Here is a 22,735-nt window from a genome sequence, read left to right on the forward strand (position 1 = left end):
GAGATAAACTTCCACTTGTGAATAAAATTCTAAACCTGCTAAAAATGAAGTCAAATCTGTTAATATAATATCTTAATTGATAGCATGATATTTCTTATCTCAATTCCGGTGCATTTCAATTCTCACGAAGAATCTTTCGTCAGAATTTGTTTTGTAAGACGTTCGAAATGCGATGAAAACAGTTACCATCAAGTCGTGCGTGGAAGTAAAAGGATCACACATAGATTGCTCAGGGAGCCTCATATGCAGAACCAGGGATACAAGCATGCTCTTCGAAATCTAATAGACTGCAGATTGATGCAAAAGCAGGGAAGTGTAGATACAATAAAAAATAGAAATTGGGAAATAAGTATCAGAGAAATAATATTTAAGGTGAGTGGTACGGAAATTGAGATTTTTAATAATATACGGGATGTTAACTATACCGACAAACTGTAGGAGGTGATTCCTTACATCAAAATAAGAGAAAAAGTTCATATGGATCTGTGGGTAAAAGTGCTTATTTTCAAAGCTAGGGCTGTCCAGAATTGCGAAAAAGCCAAATTTCAAAAGGCGTTATTTCGAATTCGAGAAACTGTGGACGGTGATCCTTATTAGCGTAAAGGAAGTCACGCATACGGAATCCAAAAATGCATCTTTCATTAATGTTCAATGGGTGTACAGAGTATTCCATACAGGGTGAAATTCCCAGACATGTCATCAGTCTAAATTTGAGATATGCTCTTTGATTCGTCCAAAGTAGGCAAACGATAAGTCTTGATAGCAGCAAACATGAAATCCTTTGGCGCGATATCGGAACTGTTAATGATCTTCAGCAACACGGTCTCTCGTACTCGGTCAAACGAATGCTGCAAGGTTTTCTTTCACGCTTAAAAATGAAGAAAACGTGAAATATACCGTGGCGAAATACATCGCATCACACGTTAATCCGAACACAAGAAAACATTGGGCTGCCGGTTCCTAACACTTCCGACTTCCCTCCGGAGCATTGGATGTCCATTGTTGTTAAGGCTTACCTCTTGCCTACTTTGTACCCTCCTTGAAATCAGGGTATATCTGGAAACTATAGAGAGCATATCTGAGAATTACACCCTGTAGGAAATACCCTGTATACCTATTGAAAATTGACAAAATATGCACTTTTGGGTTGTGTATGTGTGGTTTCCTTTACGCCAATAAGGACCACCATCCACAGTTTCTGGAATTCGAAATAGGGTCTCTTGAAATTTACCTTTTTCGCGATTTTGGACAACCCTAGCTCTGAAACTACACTCTTTTCTCCATAGGTCCATATGAACTTTTCCTATTTTGATGTGAGGAATCAGCTCTTACAGTTTGTCGGTACAGTTCATTACCAAAAATATATATTTGTGAAGAGTTATGATGCTGAAAAAAATAGTGGAAGTAAATGTGTTTTCTCTACTTGAAATGATTACAAGGAAACAAGCCTTAGAAACACGTTAAGCGTACTGCAAAATGTAGCGCTGTTGCATGTATATTGTTTGAAACAAAATTTTAAATACCAGGGCTATTAAGAATTATCCTGGCTAATGCTGTCATGTTCTAATCATACAACATTATTGTCGAAAGGTTTATAAGGAAAATAATTGTAAAGGTACACAAGTGTTTTTGATAGTTTTTTTTCTCACTGTTACAACTATTACGTACGAATATGAAAGAATATTTCATAGTCATATCAATAACTATATCATAATCTTAACTACGTATCAAAATATATTTTTGTTTGTCAAACTGATAGTTTTGTTGTTCACAAAATAAATATGAGGTGATGGTTATACCTTTTTTTAGTTTTTTATTGTTCTAGTCATCTGAATAAAGGTTATTTTCAAATTGAAATATTCGTTGTCTGCTTATTGAATGAATATTAGACCATAACACACTAATGTAAGATTAATTAAATATTTTCTCTCATAATTTAGCGAGATGGCTTTATAACAGGATTGTCCTTGCAGGAACTGAGGGCTTCTGATCAAAAATTGCAATTGTCAGTAGAAATATACAAATTTAGATTTAAATTTCGTTGCGAATACTAACCGAAATGGTACTGCTATTTATTATAATTTACTTTTTTTTTTATTATTATTATTTTCGAATATCCTAAAATTAGGAATTCGTAGGAAACGAGGATAATCATTGCAGTTCATATGATGAATTGGTTGTAGGGAAACAAGGTAAATTTTCGCATTAAATTCAAGTTTTTTTTAGCTTAATTGTAATTGTTGTTTCGGAACTTAATTAAACTTTTTGTTTTTGTTATTATGGCCTGAGTTCGTAATATTTTTAACCCGTCCGGATTTTCTGATTGGGTGGAATAGGTAACGTGATTACAAACTGATCAAAATTATCACAGGAGTGTATTATAAAATGGTGGCTTCCATCCAAGATCTTGTTACTATAATTACCGATGTCTTTCTAATTATTATAAATTCCCTAAAAAGGCAACATAATATATTTTTTTCTAATGAACACCCATTTATCCAGTTCACAAGAAAGCAAAACAATACATTCTACTTCGTCAATAATTATTTTATTAGTACTCGATAAAAAAAAAGTGGACAGTCCATATATTTTGAATTCATTTCTGAATTATTTCCTCAGTTCTTTATTTCGTTCATTTGTTCGCGTCAGTTTGTAATATCAAGCATTTTACTACTTTAATAAAATCTTCAACATTACTAACAATAAAAAAGTATTTTTAATGTCAATATCGAAAAACAATACTGTAAATTATAATTTTACTTATTTGGTAATATGAAAATAGTCCTGTTTTGTATATTTGCAACGGAAATAGGAACCAAAATTCACTAAAATAAAAAAAAAACTATATATTTAAAAAACTAAAGTATAAAAAGTTGATATTTATTTTTTAATTTTGAGTTTCTAGAAGGTACTTTTTTTCACTAATGTATAAGAATTGCCCAAAAGAAAAGGCTCCAACTAGAGCCTTATTTACAGTGTCTGTGTGTGTGTGTGCAATATGCGAAGTATAGTTAACGTTGAACATGATACCTATACATAATTTCCATTAATATTGATCCCAGTGCATAAGTGAATGAATTGTTTCAGTGTACAAACACTGGGGTTACGAAGCCAGTTTCTCACAGGTGACTGTTTTAAGGAGCCGAAGAGGTGGAAATCACATGGGAAGATGCACTTTTTCTGCACGAAGAAATTGGATTACAGCTCCTTGCTCTGATCAGGAGGAATTTGCTGCACTCCTCCATGCGGCAAAACAACTTTCTTCTACTGAATAAACAAGGTCTAAGCTGCTCGGTACAACTGCAAACTGGCACACCGCACCATCTACCTGCGATCATATGTACCCTCTGTGATTCAGTACAATGCTGGTACAGTGAAAATGTCCTTTTCATTTGAGCATGCCTTACAAGTTTTTATCAGATGTAAATTAGTTAGCGTTAGGTACCAGTTTACTTAATTTTGAAGTGTTTTATAATGTAAAAAGATAGGATTATGTTAAATTAATTTCAGATGTGAATTTATGCAACGAAAATCTTTGATTCATTTTTCAAACAGTATTTGATATGTTTTTGATCGGTTATTGTAAGTAGCCTCAGAACACATTAAATATCCGCTAAGATTTTTTTAACTGAGAAATATTTTAAATACTGTATATTTTAATTCCCTTGGTAATATTTGATCGTCATCATAATAACAAACCTACATGTTTGAAATATGTTTTTCCTCAAAACGGAAGTAGATGCCTACTGAAGAAATTTTCCTACCTATAAGTTAAAATACTAGCATTTATTTTTACAAATTTGTGATGCTAGAAGTTTCCGTGTGTTTTAAACCGGTTCCAAAATACATAAACTTCTGCCACGCCATCAATTTATAAAAATGAAATCCAGATATTTTAACTCACAAGAGTTGGAAAACTGCTCAGTATGCATTTCCTTCAGTTTTGAAGAAATGTATTTCAAACTGTAGGTGTTATCGTGATAATGACAAAAAAAATTTTTGAAAGAATTTTATATATTTCTCTGCGAAAACCAGAAAATGTTAGAAAATATTTTAAGTACGTTCTGAAACTACATATATCAAATCAAAAGCATATCAATTGCTAATTGAAAAATGAATCGTAAATATTTTCTTTCTTACCATAAATTCATACCTGAAACTAGTTTCATATTTTCTAAACATTTTCTACTGTTACAAAACAGCAAGAAAACTAATTTGAAAACGTTTTTGATATGTCTACCTTATATTCTTTGAATATCTTGTCATGTAGAGAAAATATTCTTTGAATATTTTCTGTCATGTAGAGAAAATTTTCTTTGAATATTTTGTCATGTAGAGAAAATATTCTCTACATGTTTTCTGTCATGTAGAGAAAATATTCTCTACATGTTTTCTGTCATGTACAGAAAATATTCTCTACATGTTTTCTGTCATGTAGAGAAAATATTCTCTACATGTTTTCTGTCATGTAGAGAAAATATTCTCTACATGTTTTCTGTCATGTAGAGAAAATATTCTCTACATGTTTTCTGTCATGTAGAGAAAATATTCTCTACATGTTTTCTGTCATGTAGAGAAAATATTCTCTACATGTTTTCTGTCATGTAGAGAAAATATTCTCTACATGTTTTCTGTCATGTAGAGAAAATATTCTCTACATGTTTTCTGTCATGTAGAGAAAATATTCTCTACATGTTTTCTGTCATGTAGAGAAAATATTCTCTACATGTTTTCTGTCATGTAGAGAAAATATTCTCTACATGTTTTCTGTCATGTAGAGAAAATATTCTCTACATGTTTTCTGTCATGTAGAGAAAATATTCTCTACATGTTTTCTGTCATGTAGAGAAAATATTCTCTACATGTTTTCTGTCATGTAGAGAAAATATTCTCTACATATTTTCTGTCATATAAAGAAAATATTTTGTCATAAACAGGAAAATATTGTCTAAATACTTTTTTTATGTACAGAAAACATTTTTCGTCATGTATGAAAATATTTTAAAATTATTTTACAGAATACTAATCTTTGTTAAAAATGATTTAAAAATCTTTATAAAATATTTCGACTAATGTACCCAATACATTGTAAAAATATTTTTAAAAAAATTCTTCATTCTTGACAAATTATTTTCTGTGTTATTGGTAAATAATTTTCAAATATTCCATGCGAAATATTTTTAAAAACATTCCGTTAACATTGTATAAAACGTTTTAAATACATTTTCAATAATGTTTGGAAATCGTACAGAAAACATTTTTTGGAAAACTTTTCTAACGGCGTATAAAATATTTCTACAACGTTTTTGAGTTTATTGCGAGAATATTTTCAGTATTATTTGGAAAATGTTTCCAACATCATATGGAATATATTTCCTTAAGGGAAGTAGGATACATTTTCTGAAGGAAAATGATGGCACGTTTTAAAAACGTTTTGAAAATATTTCATTGCTGTGTGGGAAGGTTATCGATCGGCGATACATCGAGAAAAATAACAAATATAAAACTTAACACTATTCTCAGAAAAAACAAAGGCTACAAATCTGGGAGAAAAAAGGTCCCAAGGAACATAAAAATAATCGAAGCAGCTGACGATTCAACTATTCCGAATGAACTAGAAGCCTCGAAGATCCTCTCAATTCCAACTAAAGCAGCAAAGAGTAATGTTATAAAGCAACGGACTTTCCACTCAGCAAATTTTACCTCTGAACTAATACAGGCTAAGTGTGAAATTGATAGTAAATTGGAGAATATCAAGGATAGGGAGACATGATTTTTTGAAAGATAATGCACTTGTCACATCTACACTTATACCAAAAAGCAAGAATGTAAAAAATGTGTTACTCGAAGCCATAGACATCTCAAATAGCGATGATGATGACTTGAATTCCATCGTTCTTGACACTTTTGACGAAAAGTACAAAAATAATAAAGAATTTGTAGTATTGGGAAAATCTATTCATCCTAGCCATCTTGAACCTCTGTTAACGACTCAGGCAGAAAATGTATCCGAATGGTATGTGAAATTTTTTTTAGAAAAGAATTACTTAGCAGCATATTTGTGAAAAAATTAAAAATATAGAGATGTGTCAGTGGTTGTTCGGAGAGCCAAATTTCGTAGAACTTAAGAAAAATGAGTGGGGTGTTGGGTTCGTGTTCCGGGTGCCACAATTTGTCACGTGCCCCACCGTTGAAGTCTCCGTTCCCCGAACTAAAGTTGTTTATGACTCAATGAATACTGATTTCACGGTTTGGAAACCCCATCTCCCCGCGGTATCCCAGGGCTTTAGGGAAATAAGATCCCCTAAGCCGAGAGCAAAAGAAAATTTATTTTATTTGCATCTGTATCCGTGTATTTACATGCTGCAATGCTGAAAAAGAATTCTGCTCTAATTTTTGGTTTGTAGGGACGAACTAGACTGATTTTCACTTTCCATGAAAATTGGAGAATAATAATAATAATAATAATAATAATAATAATAATAATAATAATAATAATAATAATAATGCAAGAAACAAACAAACATCTTGAATTAAAAATTTTGATTGAAAATCATTAAAATCAGTTCAATTCAGTCCATGGTAGATAGAATTAGAAATTTGCCTGGCTTATTAGTTTAGCCTAACAGACTCTAAAAAATGTTATTCCTGAGGTTAGGGATATAATTTCTTCATGAAAGAAAAAGTTCACGAATTTAGTTTAACAATATAATAAACGCTTTAATGAGTAAAAACAAATAAAAATGTTTAGATAAAAATATTTTAAAAAATCAAGTATGATGAAAATTATCACTGAATTTGGAATTTTGTGACAACAGATATGAAGAATAAGGCAGAAGGCCTTAGCACCAAAATTAATTTAAGAGAATTACGTCTCTGTTTTCCTTCTTGACCTACAGCTTGAGTGAATTATTATAAGTAACTTGACATACATAAACAAATTAATGAAACCGATATCCATAACTAGTCCTACCTGAAATTTACGATCACTGCTCAACAAGAAATTGTTTATCTTAATGTTTTTAAATTTACCGAATGATTTTGACGTGCTAATTACGAATCTGGTATTAGTTTTCCTCAAATGTCGATTGTTTGGAAGGAATTTTACAAAATCGTATTTGTTCAAGATATAGGAAGAATTTCAGCCTTTACTTTGGCTGTCCATAAATGGCAACACAGAACAAACTCTTGTGGATTAATTAGTTTCGTTTCGTAACATATGCGTTCTATGATTACAAATTTTGAATACAGCATTTATTTTGAATGACTATCTAGAAAAATACAATTTCTTATTTTTTCACCTTACTTTTACAAAAATATTAACTTTTACTTAAGTAAAGTCAGTAAATTTCTATATGACTCCACTAGGATAGCCAGCTGCATATAGTATTGAGTAACTTTAGTGGTAACTGTATCAGTGGCATTTGGTTTAATTTCACTAGATGCTGTGTGGAAGATAAAATGTCTACAAGTAGGCGTTGTAAAATATCAGTAGACTCATTTTGTTGTTTGCGGATATTACGTAAGCCCCAAACAACTTAAACATAACATTGTGCTTGGAACAAAGTTCTATGTTGCATATGAAGCTTACATTCGAGTGCCCGTAGGTGATCAAGACAAACATTGGGCTCCAAATATGTGTTGCGGTAGTTGCCACTCTACATTAGAAGGTTTGTTACGAGGAATCAAAAAGTGTATGCCATTTGCTATTCCTCAAATTTGGAGAGAGCCTACTAATCACCATAATGACTGCTACTTCTGTTCACTTGACGTGACACACTATAAAAAAAGAAATAATAGGAGAAAAGTAGAATACCCCAGTTTACCTTCATCCATTGCTCCAGTTCCACACACTGACGGACTTCCTGTACCCAAACCACCAGAGATATTGTCATCGGAAGGAGAGCCAGAGGAATCTTCCGATCTTGATATTAGTTTTTCGCATGAAACCAGGAAAAAGGAACAACATTTACTTAATCAGCAAGAACTTGATGATTTGATAAGAGATTTAGATCTTCCCAAATCAAAGGCAGAACTTCTGGCTTCATGTTTAAATGAGTGGAATTTTCTTCTTCCAACATGTAAAATATCAAAATATAGGAAAAGGCAAAATACTTTTTCACAATTCTTCAAAATTGAAGGAAGTTTGTATTGTCAGGACGTAAGTGGTCTATTTGAAGCTATCGGTTTCCCACATCAACCAGAGGAGTTGCGTTTTTTCATAGACAGTTCATCTAAAAGTTTGAAGGTACTTCTTCTGCACAATGGAAATGTGAATCCCTCTGTACCAGTTTCACACTCAGTCCACATGAAGGAAGACTTCGAAAACGTGAAATTATTGTTGGAAAAGATTGAGTACCAAAAATATAAATGGGATATTTGTGGAAATTTTAAGGTGATCGGTTTTCTTCTAGGTTTGCAGAGTGGCAATGCTAAATATTGTGTTTTCTTTGCCTTTGGCATAGCAGAGCTACTGACCGTCATTATACACTCAAGATGTTGCCAGAAAGGAAACATTTACTTCCTAGTACTCGCAATGTCATACATGAACCTTTAGTTGAAAGAGAAAAGCTTTTACTGCCACCACTCCACATAAAATTAGGACTTGTAAAACAGTTTGTTAGAGCAATAGATCCACATTATGCAGTTCTTTCTTACATAAGACAAATGTTTCCACAGTTAACTGGCGCTAAAATCATAGTTGGCTATTTACTGGCCCACAGATACGTGTGATGCTTCAGCCTGAAGAACTTCAGAATAGAATGACTCGAGAGGAAAGAAGCTTTTAGGGCGGTAGAGCAAGGTTTTCTTGGTAAAAATAGGAGTGAAAATTATAGGGAGTTAATAGATTCTTCGATTGACCTATATCGCAATTTGGGTTGTAGAATCTCGTTGAAATTGCACTTTTTGTTTTCCCATCTTGATTTTTTCCGCCCAAATTTAGCAGATGTGAGTGAAGAACATGGTGAACGCTTTCATCATGACATTGAACAAATGGAAATAAGATACCAAGGGCGCTGGGACACCGCGATGATGGGAGATTACATGTGGACATTGATTTCTGATGACACATCAGCTTCGTACAAGCAAAAAAGCAAGCGTACTCATTTCTAAAATGTTCTACATTATGTGATTGTAGTGAAAGTGGATATATTTTTGCTAAGTGTTTTTTTTTTATTTTGTACCCTGTGTTCGAACTCCATAGTGACTAAGTTAATTCTGCATAATTTCTTCAGTGAAGTATATTGTAACATAGCAATTAGCTCTAAATTTCTCGATAAAAATCAAAACCGGGCCAAAACTGCGGTTTATATAGACTATCCATTTAATATTCACTTCTTCTGTGTACAAAAAATGTTAGAAATGTAATATATTTTAGTTGAAATTAGAGGTTAGGAACTATTACACGGAAATAAAAACTGACTTTTTTTTATTTTTCTTTGTCAAGTTCCAGTAGATTTCATATCCAAATTTCTAATTTTGTCCCCAACATTTTGTATCGTCTCGTGAATACCAATTTAGAACTTACAGAATCGTTTTCTCATAAAAAAAAAAAATCTGATGTAATTTGACTAACTGTACAGTGTTGCCAACTCCAGAAATACAATTAAGAATTTTCTCAAAATTTGTTGAATAAATTTTATTTCGCATGTAATATTGCAAATAAATTTACATAATTTAAAAGTCTGTTCCTTTGCTTAAAAAGCAAGGCATAACCGGTTGTATTAGGGCAAATAGTTTCTTAGTTATTACGCTTTAACGAAAAATGGAGGAAAAGTTCGACAAATTACCCGATTTCTAAAAGTTAAAGACGAATTTTAAGGCGATTTTTGACATTTCTTAAAAACTAATGTTATGCACGTTATTAGTACCACCCAACGATATTTAAAAAAGAAAAGAAATCAGATAAGCATAAAGTTGGTCAAAATTTGTAACCCAGTGTTATCCTTACATAATGAGCTCTTATAATTATGCACAATACAAGCTGGTAAATCTATAACCTTACATTTGAAAACATCTATTTGCGTAATATTGGATAATAAACATATGATTAGCGTTAATCAGCTGATACTTTATGACTAATGATATTCCTAAAATTATGAATTTAAGATTGGTATAGTTTGATGGAATCTGAATTTAACTACCTACAATTTAAGTTAAGCAAACAATAAAAAAAATATATAGTGGAATATCCAGAATAAGTTGGAATACGTTGAAATAAGTCGAAATAAGTCATGACTTTGATTTAAGATTTAGTGAGAAATTTGAAAGAAAAGCAGAATGACCTACAGAAACTAAGTAAGCCTATGATTGACTTCTAATCGTTTCTAATCATAACTGGGAATTGAGATAGTTACACTTGATATTAAATTTGATATTCACCTAAACAACAAGAATACATCATACATAATATCAACGCGAGTAATATTGTGATTTAACCATGTATAACATATATACACACATATTGGCGAATATAGAAAAATATCAAGACACAAATATACAATAGATAAATCATAAATATAGGCATACATACATACATAAACAGAATATAGTTAATACTCAAATATTCATAATAGATTCAAAGGCGTCTTTTAAAAGATTTTTTTTTTTTATTGAACAAATTCCCAGATACAGCATAACTTTGCCATTTTACACAGGGACATGCTAACAAAAGAAAGAAAAAAAAACAAGACAACAATAACAACAACATAGAAAAAAAAGAGTGTAAAAGTAAAACTATTCCGTCAAAGCTCGTTTAATTGCTCTTTCAAACACTGGGTAGCTCGAAAAAATGTCCACATCAGTTGTTACTTGATTATAACAGTTTGGTATTCTATAAAAAAGAGACCTCTGTATAACAGCCAACCTAGGACGGGAAAGATGGAATAGGTGGGTATTCCGGGTGATGCGGGAAGGGACACGTAAGGATAGTTCCTGAAGTAATATTTCCGATCTTAAGCTTCCATTAACTATTTTCTGTAGATATTTCAGGTCAGAGATAATTCTGCGTACTTCAGGAGTCTGAATATTAAGATGTCGCAAGAGCTCCTTCTTAGATAATATTCGAAGTGCAGGAACACGAAAACGGACTATAGCGATGAAGAAATTGAGAACAGAATCAAGTCTGGAGAGATGTGTAGGTGCTGCCATGGCCCATATGGGAGAGCAGAATTCGATCTTGGGCGCTATTAAAGTCTTATAAAAAGTTGCTAATGAAGAAACAGTGCGTAGTTCGGTGAATCGATAAAGAAGTCCCAACATGCGCATTGAATTCTTTAGTATTGAGGAGATGTGGTCAGAGAAGGTGAGTTTTGAATCAAAGATGACACCAAGATCGTTATGACTAGCAGAATGTGTGATAGGGGAATCGTTGATGTGGTATGTGGAGGGAACAGGAGACTTTTTCAAAGTAATAGTAATACTGTCACATTTCTTACTGTTGAGTTTCAAGTGCCACATTTCACACCAGCCTGTAAGGTAATTTATGTCTTCCTGTAGAGCAATTGTGTCATGGAGACACGATATTTCTCTGTATAATTTACAATCGTCAGCAAAAAGGAGAAGGCCACTAGGTTGAGCTGATAAGTGCGTGTAGAGATCATCCATATACAGGACAAACAGCAGAGGCCCAAGTACACTCCCCTGAGGCACCCCTGAGATCACGGGTTGGGGGTTAGAAGTCGCCCCTGAAATAACAACTCTCTGTTTACGGTCCTTCAAGTAGCTTGTGATTAGAGAGAGAAATTTGCCATGTACATTAAATCTATTGGAGAGTTTATGAAGAAGATGAATGTGACTGACAGAATCAAAGGCCTTCGAGAGATCAAAGTAGATAACATCTAATTGAGTATTGTTATTCATACATTTGACTGCACAGGAAAGAAGAGTACTTAAGTTTGAGAGACTTGAGCTTTTCGGTAGAAAGCCGTGCTGAGAACTATGGATGTAAGGTGAGGTGAATTTAAGTAGCCTGTCTTTGATTATTTTTTCACAGATAATTGATATTACAGAAAGAAGAGATATTGGCCTATAGGAGGATACATGATCTTTAAGTCCTGATTTATATATTGGGGTCACGTGAGCTAGTTTCCAACTGGTGGGATAATACCCTTCCTTGAAGCATCTATTGAATAAGATAGATAGAGGAACCGCAATAACTGAAGCAGTTTTGTTGAGAAAGAGAGGACTAATTTTATCAGGTCCAAGTGATCTATGTGGAGATAACGATAGTAAGAGAGCCAGAACTTCGCCCGGGGTGGTAGAGAGAATGGATAAGGTGTCCGAACAGATGGGGTGGAGAGGGGGGAGATGGGTCGTAGAGGGAAGGGAAGTAAATGTTTTGCAGAAGTAGTTATTGAAGAGGTCTGGTCTTTGATCATCACTCGCTTCAGTATTTTCATCTTGAACTGTTGCCGGTATGCCCGGAGATTTTGTTCTAGATTTAATTACAGACCAAAAGACTTTAGGGTTACTAACAGTAAAATCACCAATTGAGTCCATGTATTCAAAATATTTACGCCGCTGTACCTTCTTGGCAAGACTTCTAATTCTAGCAAAGTTTTTGTATGTGTAGTCACTCGGATGTGATTTCCATAGAGTCCGGGCAAGACTTTTTGTTTTTAAGAAGTTCACGAAGTTCATTGTCGTACCAGACCGGAAACCTGTTCGATTTTGATGCTTTCACCGGCACAAAGTCCTTTATGGCTGAGTGGACAACAGATGTAAATAAGTCCACAGCGTCGTCAACACTTCCTACCTCTAACAAACACCAAGGAAACAGTTCAATAGCCCGGCAGATGTCACCCCAGGGGGCTTTCTTCCAAACAAGTTGTGACCTACTTTTGAGGGGCTGGTTTGTAGTAGGGGAGGGGAGGAAATCGAAAGAAACATCCAAGGAATCGTGATCCGAGGGAAAAAGATTTCTGCATGGGACAACACAACGAGGTTCTAAGTTAGATAGAATATAGTCAAGATTGCTATTATTGCGGGTATTATGCATATTATGTTGACCTAGACCAAGTCCATGAATAAAATTGTCCATGAAATAACTGTCGTTTCCATCTTTAGCGACGCCATGCTTGCTGTCCTGCCACGTGATGGAAAGGTTGAAATCACCCAATAGGATGACGTCACCGTGTGACAACGCATGCAACAGTGAGTCATGGCAAGCTTCTAAGATGTGCTTGGGGGTGTTCTTGTGCGGTCTATAGAAGCATCCAATAAACACAGAACGACGCTTTGGAATAAATACTTCCACCCAAATAAGTTCACAATCCCGTTCGAGATCCAGTCTTCTCTTGCTCTTCCACTTATTATTTACACAAATCATCACTCCACCTCCACGAGTTATGCGGTCTTTACGATAAATGGTGAAATTATTAGAAAAGCTAATTTCACTGTCGTTCACTGATTCATTCAGCCACGATTCGGTCACTGCGAAACAATCCAGTTCCCTTATCTCACCTAGGTTCAATGAGCACTCAATTAGACAAATGTATCTATTTTCCATGGTTTTCCTTATGTTGCAACAGTAACATACGCATATAGCCGTAGGTTGTCGTTACTAGTGTGATCTATGCGCATAGACCTCTGATCACTCTATTGGTTGGAGGATCAGAATAATTCATTAAATGCGGCTTTGCTTAGCCTACTTAATGGTTATTGCCAATACATACCTTTTATGTCAGAATATAATATCTGTTCCGTTTCATTGAGGGATTCCGTATCTCTAACACAAAAATGACTGATCGTAAGATTATTTGTGGTTTTCTAATTACTAATTAACCGTTGTATTCTCTCGTTAAGCTCTCTACGTCGAATACTTTCAATTGAGACATGACTGCAGATTATTTAATAAGCTCCTGTTACCATATAGATTGAAATAAATATAATCAGTTACCAACTCCTATGTAAATGGCTTTACAAACATAATGATTTCATGCAATTTAAACAATACACTGATTGCACTTCAAAGAAAATATCAAGCTTTGTTTTTAATTACCTTACATCAAAAGAGTGCCTGTCAATAGCTTAGATGACGCACTTTCACTTCATACAAATTTATATATTCTAATTTGAGTACTTAGATTCCCATCTTTTATAAAAAAATTGCACAATTCGAGCCACTAAAAGTCTACATGTTATTTTGTATACATTTAGCTTATCTCTCTTTATCCGCAATTATGCTTCATAAATGCCAAAAAAGAAAAATACAGGAATTAATATATCTTTAATGAGAACGATGCGGTCACTAATATCACATACTATATAAATAAAATTGCCAAAGTGTCTCTATAGTTCAATGTAGGCTGACCTTAAGGTAAAAATTTTAATCTTTGATAGCTAAAGTTCGAATTATAGTATCTATTCTCAATGCGATGAAATTATGCTTGGAAGTCTCAACTATTTCCGCCTTTAGTTTTTGTACAGAGAACGTCTTGCATTTTCATTTAATGCTGAGAATTTTCCTTTTAACACCAATAAATAATTTAGATGGGTCCTACCTTTCGTTGTCACCACTGCCTTGACCACACTCGTTGTTGCCATAGCGTTGACCACTTTCGTTGTTGCCACTGCGCTGATCACACATGCACATAGGTCCTTACGTTTCCTCGTTTCGTGCCTGCGCGACGAATGTCTTGGGTCCTGAGTTCTCTCCTCGGACTCCTCCTGGGCCTTCCTCCTAAACTACCAGGGGCGGCGCTCTTTTGTCTGACCATGTCCATCGAAGCAAGCTCTGTTCCCTCGATCCATCTCTTCAACAATGCACTTTTCTGCACTAATAATTTCAATTATTACACGGCAGCAGCATCACTCTTTGTGTCGTGAGTGTAGTGTCGCACGGACTAATTATATTAAATGTTTTATGAAGTGTTCATGGTAATTCAAACTAATTCCGAATTGTTAAGCTAGTCTAAGTGCTGTCTGAAAGTGTGTAAGCAACGTTCAAGTTTGTGTTCACAACTCGTTAGTAATCTTAGCGAAATCAGTTCGTTAACGCTCGCTGTGCGGAATTCTTCGTAAATATATGAAAGCGCGTGAAAAGGTATCACTCACACAAAATGTCTGTAAACGTTTTACGGTATTCCGGAATTTCAAAGTTTTTCTTAGTTGAAGAAAATCTACGTATAAATGCCTATACTTTAGTGTTGCTGAAAAATATTTCACTGGGCTACTCTTAAACTTAGCCGCGCATTCTGTCTCTTAACTAACTTGTGATAATTAGTGTAGTGTGTGGAACTTTTGTGTAGGACTGAATTTGTATCGCACTTGTTCCCGGTCCCGACTAACTGCTACTGACTTGGAATTTTGAACTCTCAACTCACCGATCTTTTAGAACACGCCTCTAACTGTGTTTTGCTCTTCCTAATTTTCTCTCATTCGTCAAATTATTTTGGTGTCCTCAATTCTATTTTATTAGTATCCGCCCATTTACGGTGATCTAGCGTCGTCTCTCCAAAGTACGTGATTTCTTTAAATTTCACAAGTTATATCGAACATTTTTGTGGGAGTTCATTTGGAGACTTTCTGTCTCGTTCGTGCTCTTGGACCAAATTACAGACCTGTGTCAAAATTTTATCTAGGTTCTACGTGGAGACATCTGACGGAGATGTGTGTTTCACAAATTCATAGAGATTAATTTGTACTACGATTCTATTCAGTTTGACTAGACTTTAATATTTTTCTCCTCTTTCACAGAGAGATGTTAAAAGCTTCTGTTTCTTTCCTTGGGTTCACGAAGGGTCCTTTGTATGTGTGGTCTTGTGTGGCTTCAGACGTTCAGCGAGTATTATTATTGGGACAAAAGAAGGGTAGTTTAACTGTCTTTGCCGCAGCGACAGGTATACAAAAAAGAAAACATTTTACTCTTGGATAGGGAAAGAAAATAAAGAGTGCTATTTGAGTTCACTTTGCTTTTTAACACACAAAACTTAAAATGATATTCGCTAACGTTGTTTTACTCATATGCATAATTATTTGTAAAAGAATTTATTTAAAATTAATAAAATGAATACGAGGCAACTGTCAGAGATACTTAAGTGACTCTGTTTTAGAAACGGGGGGCGCGGTGGCTCAGTGGTAGAGCGTTCACCTCTGGTGCTTGGGGTCCCGGGTTCGATCCCAGCCCCCGCCAAGTGAACTTTGTGGTGGACAAACACCGTGCTCGTGGGTTTTCTCGGGGTTCTCCCGTTTCCTCCCACTTACTTCATTCCACCATTTCACTCATCTCTCATCATCACCGTCTCCTTTAGCCTAACCGGCATAACCGTGGGACGTAAAACTTAAAGATTTCATTTCATTTTTCTGTTTTAGAAACATATCTCTCTATCATAGTTTATGAAGAAAGCAAAAATAACCCTAGTTTGAAAGTTTACGTAGCAGACGCTGTATTAAATTTCTTCAGAAGTGAAGATGCTGTTGTGAAATCTTTCTTTTTTGAAGTGTCGAATTCCAGAGAAAGACATTACACTTATACCTTTTGTATTCAATTATCACTTTTCGTTATTTGTTATGCTAAGGAGCCAAAAAATATTTTCTACCTTGATAGTTTATTACATCTACTGCCTGAGCAGTTGTTACGAACCATACTATCGCTCTTTGTTTCATATTGCAAATTTCATGGTATGTCTTTTAATGTTAATGAATGGAAAATATACGCTACCTGTGATATTCCAGTACAAGCAAACAATTATGACTGTGGTCTGTACGCAGGGGTGCCCATCCCCCCAAAGCTGATGGCGCACTCCCGCACAAAACTAATAGTCTCTTCCCTCCTCAAAACTCAAGTCCTCTAAAAACAATTGCCCAGTGTAGCAGTAGTTTTTATAGTACTAGTAATTTTTATTTTTGTTGTTTTTATTTCCGGTAGTAGTATTATAGAATGCTTGTTGTAGTAGTAGGGGCAGTAGTAATTATAAAAATGGCATTACTTTTATTAGTAGTCTTGGTAGTGTACAATACTAAATATGTTCTATAAGGATATTGAAGGGTATAAAAACTTCTACACACTGTGTATGGCACAGGTATTCTTTTTCTACAATTAGTAGTATTATTTTTTTTTTCTTTACAAAATATTGAATAACTCCCTTGTACATGAAAAGTAAGACGCAAGTTACAAGTTATTGGGTTTGATACCAAAAGAAAATGTTATCCTCGAAATTAGCCTACAAAAAGAAGTGATATTCAACAAAAAACATTCCTGTAAAAGAGCCAAGTACGAGTGGCCTTAAAAAGAATTGAAATCACAAAAATAGGCGCCAAGTTCTGGTGGACAACAGTTACAAACACTCATTGCCTCACTTCAAATTTAGATTTGAAACTTGGCTGTTGTCTGTATGGTTACCACTAGCTCAAAATTATGTCAAACTGCTTTATAATTTTCAACAGACAACATAGGCAAGTTTCAAATCTAAATTTGAAAGTGATTCCTTGAGTGTTTGTAACTGTTGTTCACCAGAACTTGGCGCCATCCTTTCATATAGCAACTTGCGCGGTACTTCATTCATAGAGTTTTTAAGCAGGGGGTAGGGGGATTCATTCTCGAGAATAAAAAAAAATCGCATCGTGTTCCAATGTTATTCTGACGACAGCAAAATTACTTATTCGACATTAGAGTAAAATTCTTCCCCAATTTTTTTATTACTCCCAATTATTTTCTCGATGGCAAAACTTGCGCCATTCATCCCTCCTGTAGGCGGCTCTTCTCTCTTAAAACGAACCAACCTTTCCTTTCATACGGCTACTTGCGCGGTACTTCATTCATCGAGTATCGAAGCAGGGGGTACGGGGGTTCACCCCGGAAAATTTTTGAAAATTAGCTTCTCAAAATCGTGTTTTAATGCTATTCCGACAGTAAAATTGCTAGTTTGAAAGTAGAGTAAAATCCCCCCCAAAACTTTTCTCAATGGCGCGGCTTGCGCCATACATCCCCCCTGTGGGCGGTCCTGTCTGTACGTATGTTTATTCGGAGAAATTCTAATACGAGGGTCACTTGCAAATCTTACATACCATGCACTGGGAAGAATCCATAATTACCGTAAGATTGTAGCATTCAAAATGAAACAATACATGATGAAGGATAGAATTCCGGAACCAAGGACATGTTCTTTTAACAAGAGGAAAGCGCGAACTTTCAAAATTAAGGAAATAGAATGGGCTTGTTTGGTTGTTAAAAGCATTCCTTCAGATATTCCTACAACAACTTTCCTGTCAGAGGTTGTAAAATCGTACTGGGAAGAAAATTCTGACATACGCAATTATGAATCTATGTGCAAAATGCTCGGAGGAAAGATGGTGTTGTGTCGCCAATGTGATCACTGGTTCTATACAGCATGCCTAGGAATCGAAAATGAAAAGTTGCCGAAACTGTACATGTGTCCAAAGTGTTCCTTACACCAAAAGGCATAATAATATATTATTAAAGTTGAAATATCGATGGAAAGTGATATGTATTTTTGACTGAATTTAAAATTGATGTCCATTGTATCCCTCAATCTCATGTTTTTTTGTTTGTTTGTTTGTTTTTTCTTTTTTTTTGTAATGAATATGCACTACCATATGAAAGGGGTGTTTTGTGGCAGACTGTAACATTTTGTAACTTTCGTGACAGCCATTGTAGTATCGAGGGCGGAGAATTAACAAACATTGTTTGAAAGATCTCCAATATATATATAAATATTATAGTGTTGAAGTCATTGTGCCAAAGTTGATGTACAGTCAGCGACAGTAATAACTGGAGGTTGGATACATACGAAATGATAGCTTTTTCCAGTAGCAGAATAGTTTCACTCGATGTCTGATAGTTGGACAACCAACATGACATCAAATACGTACCCGAAAACATAACATGCCAAGATATTCCTCCATTTGGAGGAAAAAGTATTACTATCTGAGAGCATCATTTAGAGAAACAACCACGAGATAAAACTGCAGAAATTCCATTCACATTAAGTTCAAAGAGATAGGAATTAATGCAAAGAAAACGAAAAGAATAATACGTTTCATGCAGAAACCAACGGAAAGCTAAACAAAATGAGAAAAGAAGGAAAGAGGGAAAGGAAAGAGCAAAAGACATAGGAATAAATTAAATAATAACACTTAAGGATAAACAGTGTCCGTCTTTCCCCCTGCCCCCGGCTTGGTTTTTCTCCCTTCATAGGATAAATCTCTTTCAGTATCAAACGCGAACATCATTTATATTGTTGAATTCCTTGAAAAAAAAATTAACTCAGTCTAGGCCGAGACTCGAACCCCAGACCCTTAGAATGACAGTCTCAGGCGGTATTCCTAAATCAGCTATTACTCGCGCTGTTATCAAACGTGTTAAATCAGCTACTGTCGGTGAGTCACCCCAGTTCCATTTGAAGTTTAATTTTATTTACCTCACTTAGCCATCTATGGGTAGCGGTCCCCTTGCTTTCATAAAAAGCATTTGTTCTGTAGATTAAAATCAAGAATGAATTAATCTGTACTCTTGGGTGCTTACTGGTGCACCAACATACCTATCTATCTATCTATCTATATCTATATCTATATCTATATATATATATATATATATATATATATATATATATATATATATATATATATATATATATATATATGTGTGTGTGTGTGTGTGTCGGATTGATTGAGGATTAAAAGAGCGACTTCTTAAATTTACGGAACGCGTGTTAACACAGCAGTAAGGACATCTCGAAGCGTTGTTACGTAACACACTAAATGAAGTTTCAAAACCAGATGTCGGAAGATATGCCGTGGGTAAGTCGGTAAGACATCGGCTTGCTGAGTGGAGAAACCCTGGTTCAAATCTGGGCTGTTTTTTTTTGTTCCGTTGAAAATACATTTCTATATTTTTGCGTTTGAAATTGCTTTCTTTCATTTTTTGTAGATTATCTTAAATTAGTGAAGGCCAAGTAAGGTCAGGTTACATATATGTCTGCTTTATCTGTGTGTACAGTCCAGAGATGGAGTGAGTCAATTGGGTCAAGATTTGTGAGTAGGTCAGTGGGTCGTGTGTCAACAGGACGTGACTCACTGTGACACACCACCCACCATGACCTCTCTGACTCACACTGACCCTACGTTTTAAATTTTAAGGTCTCCCTCTTTATTCGGCCTCCCTCCTTCAAGGTCTCCCTCCTTATTATTAAATTCAATGTATGGATAATTATTAAGTTGAGTTGATTTTGAGTTTAGCGCCCTTTTCAGCAGCGAGGCTATATGAGACGTGACCTACTGATTAACATAGAAACCGAAAAACATGAGCTCCCGTTGGGAATCAAACCAGGGTCTCCCACGCCACAGGTATATAATTGTGTCTTATATAGCAGTTACTATTCTTGCTATAAAGTATCAAATAACTAAACATTTGATGTAAATAAATGAGAAACCTAAAATATTGCAGATTACTGCAATTGCGATTTAATTCAATTTTAAGCATTATACATCCATATGATTGTTGAAGTTGTTTTATAAAGATGCAGATTATGAATTATAGTAATTTTTCAATGAAATGAAATTAAATTAAGTTTGACGTCCAATGCTTATGTCGGCTAGGTAAAAGAGACGGTGATGATGACAAATGAATGAAAATTGTGCAACGGTGTAGGTAGTAGGAAACAAGAGAAACCTGAAGAAACGAACGCACACGGTGTTTCTTCACCACAAGTCTGACTTTGTGCAAGCTGGGATCGAACCAAGGACCCCATGCACCAGAGGTGAACGCTCTACCACTAAGCCACTTCGGCCCTATGAAAAATACAACACTATTTACTCTCTCTCTCTCTCTCTCTCTCTCTCCATATATATAGGTATCGGAAGCATGAATAATTTTCATTTTGGGGGGCGCGGTGGCTCAGTGGTAAAGCGTTCACCTCCGGTGCTTCGGGTCCCTAATTCGATCCCACCTCGCGCCGTTTGGACTTTGTGGTGGACAAACGCCGTGCTCGTGGGTTTTCTCGGAGTTATCCCGTTTCCTCCCACTTTCTTCATTCCACCATTTCACTCATTTCTCATTATCACCGTCTCCTTTAGCCTAACCGGCATAACCATGGGACGTTAAATTTAAAGATTTCATTTTATTTCAATTTTTATTTTGAACGTATGGTTTCAAGTTGGTATTAAACTCAGAACTCTGATCTTAATGAGATGAGTTGATTTGGACTTTAACGTCTGTTTCAACAGCGAGACCACATATGACGTGGACATAAAGATTAACGTAAAACCTGAACCATGTAAATTCCCGCCGTGTCTTGGTGATTGTCATTTTGAGTTTAACTGCCCGGTCAGCAGCGTGGCTATAGAAAACTAAAATCCATAGCTCAAAAAAAATAGAAAGTATGTTTACTACCCCATTATTATCCTCTAATTTGTAACGCAAAACTAATTATAAACAGTGGTGATTTGAGAAAATTATCCTCGGAGGAATTTTTAATAGGGGTGATGGGTATACTCAGTGGTAATCTACATTAAGCATGATCGAAGATAGGTCCCGAAGGCAGAAATTTCTTAGCTTGAAAAGGGTCTCAAATTCTCACTCAGATTACTCCCTGAAATTATCACTGATTACAAGGTTTTCGTAACAAATATAATATTACACTTCTTTCTCATTCCGCATTTTGAAATAGTAGTATCATAACTTAATAGAAACATAAAGAATTCTAAGACTAATCATGTAAAAGTTATCCTGTAAGTTACAATTTTGTGTGGGATTAAAACTCAATTATTTTTTCGCATTGCATTTCAAAGTAACTAATCTCTATATAATCCTGACCTGAAAGCCATGCTCAACTCCAATTAATTAACCAATATTTATAAGAATATTTTTTACTTTACTATTTTCACTATTCCATATTATATACACTTCCAAAATAAAACTCTCGAAAATGTATATTAGACGAGTGGAGACTCGTAAATAAATTACCATTTATCATACATATTGGTCTCTATTCCAAATTCTATTTAATCGAATCCGACAGGAATACTGACAGAAACATCGAGACCTCGTAAAAAGAGATAAAAAATGCGTTGGACTCTCCGGGGACTCGAACTAAGCTCGCAGGGTGTTTTACAAAAAGGATCACCTTAGAGCACTTGGCCAATGTAGCAACTAATGATTGTAGCAAAGGCTTCGAGTAGCAGTTCTTCTTATAGAATAACACTACTTTCTATTGGCTAAAATTTAAACCTAATTTACGTTGATGTAATATGTCTATAAATTTATTTTATGAATACGTTGTTGATTACTTTGACGAATGATGTATGTTGTTGATATAGATTCTATTACACGATCTTTCATAAATACTATAGAAAGTATCAAGGCTATTTATTATCTTTCATGAAAATTGACTGGTAAGCATGATCGCAGTACAGAGAGAAGGCGAAGAAGGAAATGCTAACAGATTGTTACAGTGTTTCGTTCGCAAGCGCGCTTCCTCCTTCTGGGGAGGCGTGAAGGGCTTACAAAGTCCCTTCGTTTTCTTATATCTCTTGAATGATTATACACAATATTCAGCGACATCTTCTACACATTTGGAAGTGATAAATCGTAGTATAAATTAACCGTCCTCCACACACGGTGCTTGTTGATTTTCCAAGATTAACAACTCAAATAATTTTTATTTCAATAGAATATACAAGTTTCAATGGGAGGGGTTACAACCCCTCAACCTCATTACACTGCGTGAGCTATAACTTTCAAGGTAGAATAGAATAATATAGACATGTGACCTAC

This window comes from Thermobia domestica, chromosome 6 (assembly GCF_964235325.1).
Source record: "Thermobia domestica chromosome 6, izTheDome1.hap1.1, whole genome shotgun sequence".
NCBI lineage: Eukaryota > Metazoa > Arthropoda > Insecta > Zygentoma > Lepismatidae > Thermobia > Thermobia domestica.